Here is a 13,632-nt window from a genome sequence, read left to right as displayed (position 1 = left end):
CTCGGGCACATAGTGGTGCCTGTAGTGGATACAGAATGTCCACTGGGAGCCGTATGGGCTGATATGGCACACCGAGGTGAGTAGCTGATAGATGCAAAAGAAATTCTCCTCTGAGATGATCTCCATTGGTTGGACCACAACGGGACGAGTCTGGTGGTCCTCAGCACACTGCACGTAGTCAGGGATGCTCATGTTGCTGGCCCTGCCGAGAGGGGTGAGGAGATCGAGGTACATACTCTGCTGTGTGCTACGGGCCCATCTGGGTTGCTGTGACCTGGTGTGTACCAGCCAGAAGGCAAGGGAAGCCAAAGCAAATCCGGGGGTACAGTTTGTCCTCAGAGTCTGCACATGGCTAATGTATCTCGGATCATATTACCCAGCTTTTGGTCTAGGCTTCCTGCCTCTGCAGAGAAGGGTCATTTCTTATTTTCTATTTCCAAGCACCTAGCAAGGCCCTGATGCAAAGTCACTGCTCAAAAATGCTGAATAAAAAATGAACAAAGAAAATGCTTTCCCCAAACCCCTTCAGCAGAATATAAAGAAAAGGACCACAGTAGGATTAAAAGATCTGGATTTGTATCCAAATTATTTGATCCCCTAAGCTTCATAATAATGGATAAGAAAACTTGCCTAGGGGAAGAGGATACAGTTCAGTGGTACAGCACATTTTTACCATGTACGAGGTCCTGGGTTCAAAACCCAGTAACTCATTTTAAAAAATGAAACAAATAAATACACGTAATTACCCTCCTGAAAAAGTATTTTTTAATTCAAAAGTCAAAAAACACCTTGCAATTGACACAACATTGTAAACTTGACTATACTTCAATTAAAAAAAAAATCCTTGCCTTACAAGAATATATCTGAATTACGGATGTTTGCAAATGTAAAATGTCTAGGGTACCACCTGCATAAAAAGAGGTGACTGTACAAATGTACTATCCCTCCTTAATGAGCTATACTTCCTTTCGGAGGGTTATAACCTCTCAGAGCTAATTTTCTCAGATTAAAAAATATAAACATTGCCTGATTCTCAGTAGTGATGAATAATCAGATAAGCCAAAGAAAGCATATGACCCACAGAGTTTACTCAATAAATGTTTGTTGAATGAATGAATAAACAAGCAAGTGAATGCTGCTCCCTGCCACAGACCATCATAATGGTACTGCCTGGAAATCCCAAGCCCACGTTCACCCGACTCTGCACTAACAAAGTGGGTGACCTGGGTAGGACTGTGTGCTTCTCTAAGTCCCAGTTTAATCATGAATAGAAATGAGGGCAATAACACAAACCTCAAATTGTTAGTGAGTCAGTAATGAATTGTACCTCACCATTGCAAGATGGAACCATGAAGGAAAACTGGGCAAGAGGATCCATAAGCCCTCTCCATATAATCTCTTACTACCACATGGGAATCAACATTACATCTCAAAATAAAAAGTCTAATTTTTTAAAGAGGTTATTGAGGTTAGGTGAGCTCACTGTCTCAAATTAGGAACCCACAGTACAAATAGGTCAATGCCCAGCCCATGAGATACACTCAGTTATCATTCCCACTGGACCCACTGGTACCTCCAACTTCAAAGCAAGAGAATGGGTCCTCGTGGCAACAGGCCACAGCACCTGAAGCTAACAAAGCTAATGGTGTCCATTTCAAAGAGCCCCTGAAACCACCCTTGTTCTAATTTTTTTTGTAATTTTTATTCCTTTTCATTAAATAGAAACTCCCAATTCCATAGAATTCTTACCAGATATCATGATGGCAGCCCTTCAAAGCCTGACCAAAGAGATCATGATGGCAGAACTTCTTGGTGAAACAATAAAATGAAAAGCTATTTCCACAAGACCTCTGAGAAAATCTACAAGGGAACTTCATCCTGGACTGAGGAAGAGGACTGGGGAGGAGGGGGTAAACTGGGGCACAGAGAACTATGGCCCACCTGTCCCACAATGGGCTTCAGACTCACCCTCACCCTCCAGGAACTTAAAATACACACAGACAGTGTGCTATGGACAAGATTTTTTTTAAACAAATCCCTGAATCCCTAGCAGGTCTTGTTTCTACCGAGACAAAAATGGCTTATGTGTATAATGTTTCACAAAAGCCTTAAAATATTATCACCCCAACTTGACACATCAAGAAACTGAGGTAGAGAAGTTTATCACATTCTACAAGATTAGAGAGAGGCCACGTCAGTCACCATATTTAAATCCAAGCCCCTGCTCCAGTGCTCACACTAGAAAGTGTGACATTCTGCCCCTTTCCTGCCCTCTCCCTGCAATCAATCTCTGAAGAGTCTTTTCTGTTTCACCTGGGATCACAATCACATTCATATTCCACAAAGAGCTATGTCACTCCTTGGAGGACTTATCAAAATCTAAAGGGTTGGGCTGAGAGGAGAGATTTGCATTTTCTGTTTCTCAAAGGAAACATGGCTTTAAAAGAAACTGAAAAGTACTTATCAAGTCTAAGCCCTCATTGTGCAGAGAAAGAACCGGAGGCTCAGATGAGTAGAGGAAAGGGCCTTATTAACAAATATTGCCTCAGCGCAGCACCAAGCCAGCCCTGGGCCCTTCTGGGGGAGGATCTGGGAGGCCCAGGAGAATGAGTGTAATAAAACAGAAAGAGAAGAAGCATACAATTCCCTGTCTCTACACCACCATACCATGAATTTCCACCAAATTACCCAGTATGGGTGCAGCCAATATTAAGGTTGTCTAAACAGGTTATAGAACCCTGGAATTCTCAACCATAGTTGAAATTCCAAAATTTACTGTGCCTTTTTCCCAGTTCAAGCATCAATTCAGTGGGCACTCTGTACCAGGGACTACAGAGGCCTGAATTTGTCCCAAATACAGATCTCTATTACCACGTGTGTAAACCACATAAAGGCCACCAGAATAAAAGCACCCACAGATAAGATGAAATTACTGAAACTGAAAGCAGCCAAAGAGCATATATTAGTAGGAAAAACGGTGCTCCTATAAATGGACTCATGAACATAGAAAGTAAACTGTGTTTAGCAGGCAGGGAAGGGGGGATTAACAGATACAAATTAGTAAATATAAAATAAATGACAAGGACCTGCTGTATAACACAGGGAACTATATTCAATTTCTTGTAATGAGTTATACTAAAAACAATCTAAAACATATATATACATATGCATATGTTTATAAATGAATCTCTTCTGTACACCTGAAACTAACATTGTAAATTGACTACACTTAAATAAAAAAGAATTTAAAAAAATAAGTAAAAATAAAAGCAACGGCATTAAGAAAAAATAAAAGAACACTCTAATCCCCTTAACTGTATGTGGCGGAGAATTCTGGTTGAAAGCACCAAGTCCACTGGATCACTCCAGCACTGGCTGTCACTCTTTCTGACCATCAGAGAGTCACTTGCTTCACTGAGGTTACTTTTCTCTTCTGTGAAAGGCTACAGTTGCAACTAACAATGTATAGAATCTCATCATTCACAAGTACAACAAGTAGTGAGGACTTCCCATGGGCCAGTCACTGGACAGATGAAAAGATAGGGTCCCAGATATATTCATGGGTAGAAGAAGTTTATGCCATAAAGACATTAATTCTTCCAGTTTTGATAGACAGATTCATTGCAATTCTGATTAGAATTCCTACCAGATTTTTCTTGGAATGTAACAAGTTAATTTATGATCAGGAATAGCCAAGAAATTTCTTTAGAACCACCACTTCGGAGGGGTGGATAGGTCATTCATTTCCACTGGTCTTTCTGAAGTGATGAAAACGTTCTGGAATAATAATGGTTGCACAACTGTGAATATGCTAAAAGCTGCTGAATTGTACCATTTAAATGGATGGAATTCATGGTGTGTGAACTATATCACAATAACACTGTTACATGAAGAAATATTTCTTGACAATTATTTTTCTGTTTATACCACTAGTCTATCACACAATTTAAGAAAAACAAAAAACCAAAACAAACCAAACTGTGCCAGGAGCTCTTTAGGACTGCAATATCCCTGGGTCTCCAAGGCCTCTGGTGGTGCTGTTCCTCTTAACACACACTAGCTGGGCTGTGCTAGTTAGGGACTGTAACTATCTTTTGAAAATCGAGGATCACTCCTTTCACCCTGGGAGAGTGAAGGAAGGAGGACGTCACAGCCTCATGCCTTCAGCTCATTTTTAACAGAACCAAGCCCTGCTTTCACCACTGTTAATCACTCTCACTATAAAAACACGTGACATCAACAAGCACAGCCATGATAACACCTGAAAGTGTTAAAAGTACTTACCTGCAGCAGAAAAACTGAGGGAGGAGACAGAAGCTCGCTCAGCACTGAGGCTCCCTTTTTCCGACTCCAACTGGAGAAGCAGGGCGTTACAGCCAGAGGTTCTCAGCCCAGGGAGCAGTGCCCAGGCCACAGAGCTGGTCCTCAGGGAGCGGGAAAGGGAGAGGAGGGCTGCCCCGGGGGGGAGGGAAAGGGGAGGGACGCGGGCTGCAGCCCTGCTCGGAGGTCAGCCCCAGCCCCAGCCCCAGCCCCCCGCCCCGTCCGGGTCCGCAGTCCCCGCCCGCCCGGACACAGCCCTCCCAGGGGCGTGAACGGGCCGGCGGCCAAGGAGAGGAAGCCAGGGAGGAGAGGACTCGCGGGCGGGAGAGGGGAAGGGGACGCCAGCCGCGGACTGAAGGGATCCCGGCTGGGTGAGAGGTGGTATGGGCACACCTGGCCCTTGGCAGCTGTGGCCGGGGCGCCGGGGCAGGTGGCGCGGGTAGAGGGGTCTGGCCTGAGCAATTCATCTGAACACGGGCTGCCTGGCGCCCTTGGGGACTGTGACAGGCGGACCGCCCTCCCGCAACCGCCTGACCACTTTCCCGGGAGCCCCCCACCTTGCACTTCCACAGCCAGAGGCCCCGGCCCCAGACAGGAACCAAAGTCCTACCGGGCGACAGAGTTGAGAAACCTTTCGGCCCGATCCCCGGCTAGGATATAGAGCTTCCAACCAGCGGACCACTTGGCACTGACTGCGCATGCGCTGGAGGGCCAGCGATCCTCTCTGGGTTCTGTGAGAGAAGGTGGGACAGCGAGGGAGGGAGGGAGAAGATGGGAGCGGGTGGAGAGGACGGGAAAATTGGAGAGATACAGATGGACACGATGAGCATAGAGTAGGGAGGGATCTGGAGAGGGGAGGGTCTTAGCGGAGTTGGAGAGAAAAAGCTTTACCTCTGGGGCACCCCTAGGCGGCAGACCTGCCTCTGTACCCTTCTGTAACCCTTCAAGTTCCGCAGCTCAAATTTTACCTCCCTGATCCAGCCCTCCATGGGATGCTTCTGCAGAAACTCTATGGGGATCACACCCATTGCCCCCACGCGGACCTGGGTTTTCTCTTGCTCTGAGAACCAAGCACCCGCAGGTGTTGTTGCTCAGAACTACCTTGGAAAGGTACATAATCCCCTTTTACACGCTGGGAAACAGGCAGGCAGGATCACTGCCTTAGCTCCACTGTCCCAGGTGTTGGGCTGGCAGGGAGCGGGATGGTACAAGATCAGAGCCCCAGACAGAGCAGACTGCCTGAGTGTTGGTGCATAGTCCCCATCCCTCCTGGGTAAACCATACCCACCCTAGTGGAAACATCAAGGGCTCACAGTAGTTCCCTGGGTGTGGGAGAGCTGTCCTCATGTGAAGGAAAAGTCCAGCTGGGCTAACAAGCTAAGTCACAAATCTAAGTGTGATAAGTGTCGGTTTAATGATCTAAATTCTGCTGGGCTATCTCATATATCTGAAGTTTAGTGTCAGTTTATTGGGCTAACAACCTAACTCGTAATTCCAAGCTCAACAAGTGTCAGTAATGTGACCTGCTACAAATTGATAAGCTCCAGTGTACTGATTCCTTGCTTTTTGTTCTTTGAGCCTTATTGGCTAATTCCCCCTTACTTGTAATTAAGCCTTTAAAACCTCATGTGCACATCTTGGAGGTGCTCAGAACTTCAGAGCAGGAGCCCCACTGAGCCCACCGGCATAATACTTCTGAGTACACCAACACCCCGATTGGTGCTTTTCTTGGCTGGCCTGTTTCCATAACACTCAGCTCCAGTGCCCAGCTTTCTAGGTAGATAGGAGTGTTACCAAGTCGAAATTCTTTCTCCTCAGTGCAGGACAGGACAATAAGTTGGGAGACCAGATTTTGGGGCATGGAATAGCAAGTTTCTGTAGACCTAGATGGCAAACTAATGTCCTGGAAAACCATCTCCCCAAGTCACAATTCAGGATCCTTTCCTATGTGCTTGGTTGTTGCAAACTTCTTAGTGTAGGAATTCCTTCTTGTTAGAATCCTTTCTTCTTGCAGCTATCTGCGTGGGTCAGATCCCTGCAAACCTCCAACAAAACAAACGTTATTTTCTATTCTGCAATTTGCTATCTTTAAATGAATGAAAAAGTGTTAAATATCCTTAAAGGTCAGAGGCTTCAGAATACGCTCTCCTGTATATTTCAGGCTCCAGGCGACATTGATTACAAGCAAGATGAAGCCTAGGAGACAGAGCATAGGGTTAAATTCAAAGGAACAGATCTAATATGGAGTCAGATTTGTTCTGTTCTATTACCCGGCCAGAAGCCACTTGAGGATTTAAATCCGTTTAAGTTAAAAATAACTAAAATTTTAAAGGAATTTACATACATAGGTGGGAATGTGCAAAGCATATCTGGAACAGCACCCAAAGGATAGCAAACAGTGGCATCTCCAGAGAGGGCTGAAAGAACAGAAGATGAGGGAAAACTTCTTTCACTTGTGTATTTTTGTGCTCTGTTTGAGTTTTTTTTTTTAACCATTTGCTTGTATTTCTTTTTCAGTTAAAAAAACTGTGTAATGGAACAAAGGAGTAACTAGCATAGCAAATACAGCAGCCATGGAATCACTGAGTCATCACTTTTGATTTAAGCCAGAAAGCATTTATTGACTCTCTCCAATGTGCAGTCGGGTTTTAAGAATTCTTTTAATATAATTATTACTATTATTATTATTACTACTACTACTACTGCTACTACTATTAATATTAATATTATTACTATTATTTTATGAAATAATAACATGGTTTATCTCACCCCTGCCCATGGCTGGTGAAAAACCAACTGAGTTTTTCTTGAGTTGTTTTACAAGGAGTAGAGATGAGTTTATAAACAGAACACATCTTCAGGGTAAAACAGGCAGAGTGCTTTTCCAGCAGGCCAGACAGCTATGAAGGGTTTTCAACAGAGGCGCCCAGAAGCTGAGAGAGAAAGCCTCCAGGACACTACAAAAAGCTGCCCAAACTGCCTTCTCCATGGCACTACTGAAATAGGAAAGAACAAATCTGACTCCATATTTGATCTGTACCTTTGCATTTAACAAAGCCAAGTTAATATGCTCCGGTCTTTTCATGGGTTATGATGTGACAGAGGAGATGGACAGGTCAACAAGGAACCACTCTGCCGTGATTACAGAGCCAGAGAAAGGGATGGGCTGCAAGATGTATGACGCAGCCGCAACTGTGCCCGTGTTTCTAGGCAGGTATCCAAAATCGCCTCGACAAGGTGTCAAACACTTGTGCCCACGTCCTCATCAAAAGACATGTATTAAAGACAAATGGAACCATATAAAAGGCCAATACCCTTGCTGGGTACACCGTCCAAAGAACAAAGTCTCAATTTGACAACTGGCCATCTCGGTTCCCTGGGATTCATTCTTGAAGAACCTTAAAAACCACTCCTCTGCCCTCAAGAAGTGCTCCATATTTGTCCTATCTTTGGCTCAGGGATGGAACACGTTCAAGTGAACTTTAATGTCTGCACAGATTTGACTGTCTTTCTCCAGGTTCACTTGTCCATTCCAAAGAGGCCTGAGCTAAGCCCACCCTCTGTAAGATCTATTCCCTCCAGTGACAGCTCATTGAGCCTGCAATTAAAAGCCAAGTGAACAAGACTGTCCTCAGCTAAAAAGTTCACCCACCCTTCACTGTTTTCTTAATCTCCTCTCCTGGCTAATTGCAACAGACTAACACCTCCCTCCACCAAGATACCCAACTATGTCATTTTGTCTCCCCAAAGAGAAAGTAAGGTCCATAAAAGAGGAGACAACTCCATAGTCACCTCTGAATTCTTAGCATATAGTAATGTCAATAAATAGAACTCAGATTATTGCTACTTTCCTTTAAAACCTTTCTGGTTATTTGAATGAGACCTTGGAAGAGAGGTGTTTGCTGTCCAGTATATTGATCCACAAGACTCTGGAGGCCTTTTTCGGAATAGCTGTTCACTGATTCATTCAAAACACAACTTATCAATCAAGGAGTAGCTGTGCTTTTCTGCCAGGAGTTTGTGGTCACTCTCATGCCAAAACAGCTTTAAACTATATCCTTACTTTGGATTTGTTATTTTTCCCCTCTTCCAAAAAATTGACTTTCCTTACTTTCTTGTCTTGAGGAATTTTCTTTTTCCTCTTTCACCCTTTAGTAAACCAAGATTCTCAGGATGGGCAAGGCCCATAATATGATCACCCATCCAACTCCTAGTGTGAGAGGCCTGGGGCTAAACTCCTGCCCTCCTGTCAAGGCAACTGAAAATCAGTTCAGGAGCCAACCAGCACACCACGGATTCTAACGCTCACTTATCTCCCAGAATCCCTGTTTTCTCGTTTGTCTTGGCTTCTGAGGATTTCCCCTTTCTTGACAATGAGTTGTGCAGCTTGAAAGATGAGGAAGGAAGGTTTTATTTCTCAATCAGCATTTTAAGAAACTTGTCTAATGAAGGTTTCCAAGAGGTTATACAACCCTCCATTGCCGAGACAGAAAACACACTAGACATTTTCTAAATTTAGCTCTCATGTGCATTTTTTCTTTGCTTTTGTTTTCTTAACTGCTAACAGACATTATTTAATTAAAAAAAATAAGGCCCCAAAAAGGATAGAACACTGAAGGGGCAAACAAAATTAAAGGGCAAAGACAGAAAAATGATAACTACTCTACAAAGTTAATATAATACATACACTATGTATCAGATCAGCAATTCTCAGTAACAGCTAATTGAAACATGACCGTGAGGTAAAATTTCTCTCCTGTCAGGACATGGCCAACAGAAAATACAATTAAACCAACAAACTAATATCCTAAGTCTGGCGAGGTACAGAAGGCTACAAGCTAAATGTGTCTTCTTCTGGAAAAGAAGGAGACACACAAGCTCTTCTCTGTGGAGCCGGAGCCCACGGGAGGACGGTGAAGTGAGCTCTGTAAGTACCCAATTAGCAAAGTGAGTGATGAATAAATAGACGTGAGCTTTGTTGACAGTGATGATACTACTATTCATTTGTCCTTTAAAGTATGACTTCACTTTCAGTGATCAATACATCGGTGTCCTCAGGAGTTGAGATTTTAGGAAAATGCACAGCCTGGGCCCAGACCTCCTCTTTAAGCTCGTGACTCTGCGTAGATATCTCAAGGGCACTCGCAACTCAACCTGCAAAGAGCTGACTTCACGGTGCTCCTCCCATAGCCGTCCTGCCCAGGGCTCCTGGTCGGAGGGTAAGGTCTCTCTGCGTCTCCCAACTCAGGCCCATTACTCACAGATGTGAATGGACCCCTCCTTCAGGGACCAGATATCCTCAGTCACAGAGTACCACCACCCTCAACTGACCTACCAGATACTCACTGGCACTCACTCAGCACTGACTCTCTGCTGGAGACCACGCTGCACACTGCACAGTGTATCTCACTGGATCTCCACAACAGTCCTGGGAATTGGGTACATCACTCCTTCAATTGATTAGATAAATTGTTTCAATTCCTTGTGTGTGTCATTCAAACTGACACGGCTACTAAGCCACAAGCCTGGGCCTGAAAACCACTTGAAAATTGAACACTGCTACACCTCGCAGCCACCCTACTCTGACTCAGCACATCACCTCCTGCCAAGCCTTCTAAACTTTTCCAAGCATTCTACAAGACAAATGTGAACTACGAGAGCAGCCTATTCTCCTACTTAAAATCTGTCAATGATGGTGCACTGCCCTTAGGAGAAAGCCCCACCGGGCTTGAGCACAGCCTAAGACCCCAGCATCCGCGTTCCCTGCGTGGCCGCGCTGCCTCACCCAGCACGCAGCTCTACACGTGCCGTGTCCAGGACAGGGATGCTGACTCCACACAACCCAGGGCTTGTCTCACTCAAACAATGATCACATTCTTCAGTGTTCATCTTCATTGCTGACTCTCACAAAAATGTTTTCTCATGATGAATCAATATCTTTTTCCTTACAACTTCCCATCATTGATAATGAGCTCCCCCCAAAAGAGAGAAGACCTAATTCTCAGTCTCCTTATCTGTAAAGTGAGAATAACAAGGAAATATATGAGGTTTTAAGAGAAATAATATTCATGTGAGGCTGAGGGACAATTCCATTATACAGTAAGCACTCAATGTGTGCTTACTTAATATTAGTAAGAATATATTGCATTCTAGCAATCTTCAATCAATGTTTTATGACTTTGTCCAACAGGCTACTGACAAACTGTTGGATGAACCACTTTGAGCAGATCAGCACTAGCGTACTGGGAGAGGTAAGCACTGACTCCAGTTACAGCTGCAGCCACCCAGCACTACGGGGCGGGGGCAGTTTGCTCAAACTCTTACATGTTGCTTGAGCATTTAGTCCTCGTTATAGAATAAAGATAGGTGTTCTTTAGTCAAATCTCCTGAAACATAATTCTTCAAAGATTGATGCAAATTAGGTTTCAAGTACAACACTCTCACTAGAATTTATTTGAAAATTATAGTCTTAGCTACTCCGCACATCAAAAGGGCATAATCTTAATGTATCTGACTAAATACACTGAAAGGGTTGTTTAAAAGTAATTAAGAAGAAGCCATTCTGAATAAGCTCTCAGTATCATCTGCACAAAGCCCCAACCATGGGTCTCATTTCTCACTTCCACATAGGTGTTTTCAAGTAGCTTACCTTGGGTCTTGGTTTCTTATAACACGGGGCGGGGAATAGTTGTGGATAGATTTATGTAGCAAATATATACCTAGGGTATTTGCTGTGAAGGAATTCTAGAAATAAGAAGATTGATATATAGTACCACCCATAAGAAACTCAGCCTTTCCTTTTACAACAGCATTAAGAATAAAGTGAGAGATACATTTAACAAAAATTTACAAGATTTGTACATTGAACTTTTTGAAGTATCAACAAAATAAATTTTAAAAGATCTACATATATGGAAGACATTCCATTTTCATGGAATGATTGACAATATTATTAAAAATGTTAAGACTCCTCAAAGTGATCTATATATTCAGTGGAATCCCTATCAAAATTCCAGCCAACTTCATTGCAAAAATTGAAAAACTGAACCCAAAATTCATATGGACGTGCAAGGGGCCCAGGACAGCAAAAACAACCTTGAAAAAGAAGAGTAAAGTTGGAGGACTCACTTTAAAGTGTACTAAAATGCTATAGCACTAAGTCAGTATGAAACTGGCATAAGTTTGGATAAATAAATTTAAGAGACACAATAAAAACCCACGGGGAAATCTTTCATTTACAGACAGTTTTCCACCCGGGGGCCAAAAACACTCCATTGAAAGAATAGCCTATTCAACAAATGGTGCAGGGACAGCTAGGTATCTGCAGGCAAAAGAATCAATCTGGGATCTGAACACCCATATTTTATATAACAAATAAAATTAATTCAAAATAGATCACAGACAGAAATGTAAAAATTAAACTTATAAAATTTCTAAAAGAAGACACAGTATAAATCTTTCTGGGCCTAGGATAGGCTTTGGTTTCCTAGATACAAAACCAAGAGCACAAGTGATAGAAGAAAAAAGCAGATAAACTGAACTTCACCAAAATTAAAATCTTTTTATTACAAAGGACATCATCAAGAAAGTGAAATGACAGGGGAAATGGTTATCTCAAGTCAGAGAGGGCGTGCTTAGTAAGAAAAATAAAATAAATCATTTTATCTATCTATCTCCCCTGTAAAGAAATTGTTTTAATGTTTAAAAAATTATAGTGAAAAGACAGTTTGCAGAACAGAAGAAAAATTTTGCAAAGCATGTATCTAATGAGAGAGTAGTATCCAGGATATATAACGAATGCTTTCAACTGAGCAATACAAGAAAATAGACACAATTTTTAAATTTACCATGAATTTAAATAGATATACAAATGGCCAATAAGCATATGAAACGATGCTCAGCATCACTAGCGAAATCAAGAACAAATTGAGATCTCATTTTACACCCACTAGGATGGTTATAACCAAAACATGGACAATAACAAATGTCATTCAGGAGGCAGAGAAACCTCATATGCGGCCAGGGGAAAGGGACAATGCTGCAGCTTCTTTGGAGAAGTCTGGTATTTCCTCAAAAGCTTAGAGTTGTATGGCTCAGCAATTCCACTCCTATATGTAGAGTCATCCCTCAATACCCTTGGGTGGTTGGTTTCAGGAACCCCACACCCTGGATACCATAATCCAAGGATGTTCGAGTACCTTTACAATCAGCCATCTAGATCCATGTAGTGGAAACTACAGATATGGCGGGCCAAATGTACAGCCAAAAGAATGAAAACATATTCTCATAAAAAATTTCACATCAATATTCATAGCAGTATCATTCAGAGTAGCCAAAAGTTACTAACAATATCCATCCATCAATGAACGGATAAACAAAATTACCAAGAATAGGCCCACAAACTTTTGGTCATTGAAACTTTGACAAAGGAGGTGAGAACATACAATGGAGTAAAGACAGCCTCTTCAGCAAATGGTGTAGGGAAAACTGAACAGCTGCATGTTAATCATTGAAGCTAGACTACTGCCACACAGCATACACAAAAAAGAATTAAAATCTGTTAAAGACTTAAACATGTAAACAAGACACTATAAACCTCTTAGAAGCAACCATAGGCAAAACATCTGACATACATCTCAGCAATGTTCTCCTAAATCAGTCTACTCAAGCAATAGAAAAACAACCAAAAATATACAAGAGGGATCTAATTAAACTTACAAGCTTTTGCACAGCTATGGAAACAGTAAGCAAAATAAAAAGACAACCAACCTATGGAATGGGAGAAAATATTTGCAATAAATGAAACTGCTAGGGGCTTAATTCCCAGAATATGTAAGCAGCTTTTACAGTTAATATGAAAAAAAACAAACAATCAATTCAAAAATTGGCAGAAGTCCTAAAGAAACATTTCTCCAATGAAGACGTACAAATGGCCAGTAGCCACATGAAAAAATGTTCAATATCATTATCAGAGAAATGCAAATCAAAACTGCAATCAAGTATCATCTCTCACCAGTCAGAATAGGCATCATTCAGAAGTTCACTGACAATAAATACTGGAGAGGCTGCGGAGAATTGGGAACACTCCTACACTGTGGAGGGAATTCAGTTTGGTGGAGCCATTGTGGAAAAGTGTATAGATGTTCCTCTAAAGACAAAAAATTGACCTCCCATATGAACTAGCAATGCCACTCCTGGGCATATATCCAGAAAGAACCCTAATTCAAAAAGACACCTACACCCCAATGTTCACAGCAGCACTATTTACAATAGCAAGACATGGAAACAACCGAAATGTCCACTGAGAGATGA

The sequence above is a fragment of the Vicugna pacos genome, unplaced genomic scaffold (assembly GCF_048564905.1).
Source record: "Vicugna pacos unplaced genomic scaffold, VicPac4 scaffold_105, whole genome shotgun sequence".
NCBI lineage: Eukaryota > Metazoa > Chordata > Mammalia > Artiodactyla > Camelidae > Vicugna > Vicugna pacos.
Note: the sequence above shows the minus strand (reverse complement) of the source record.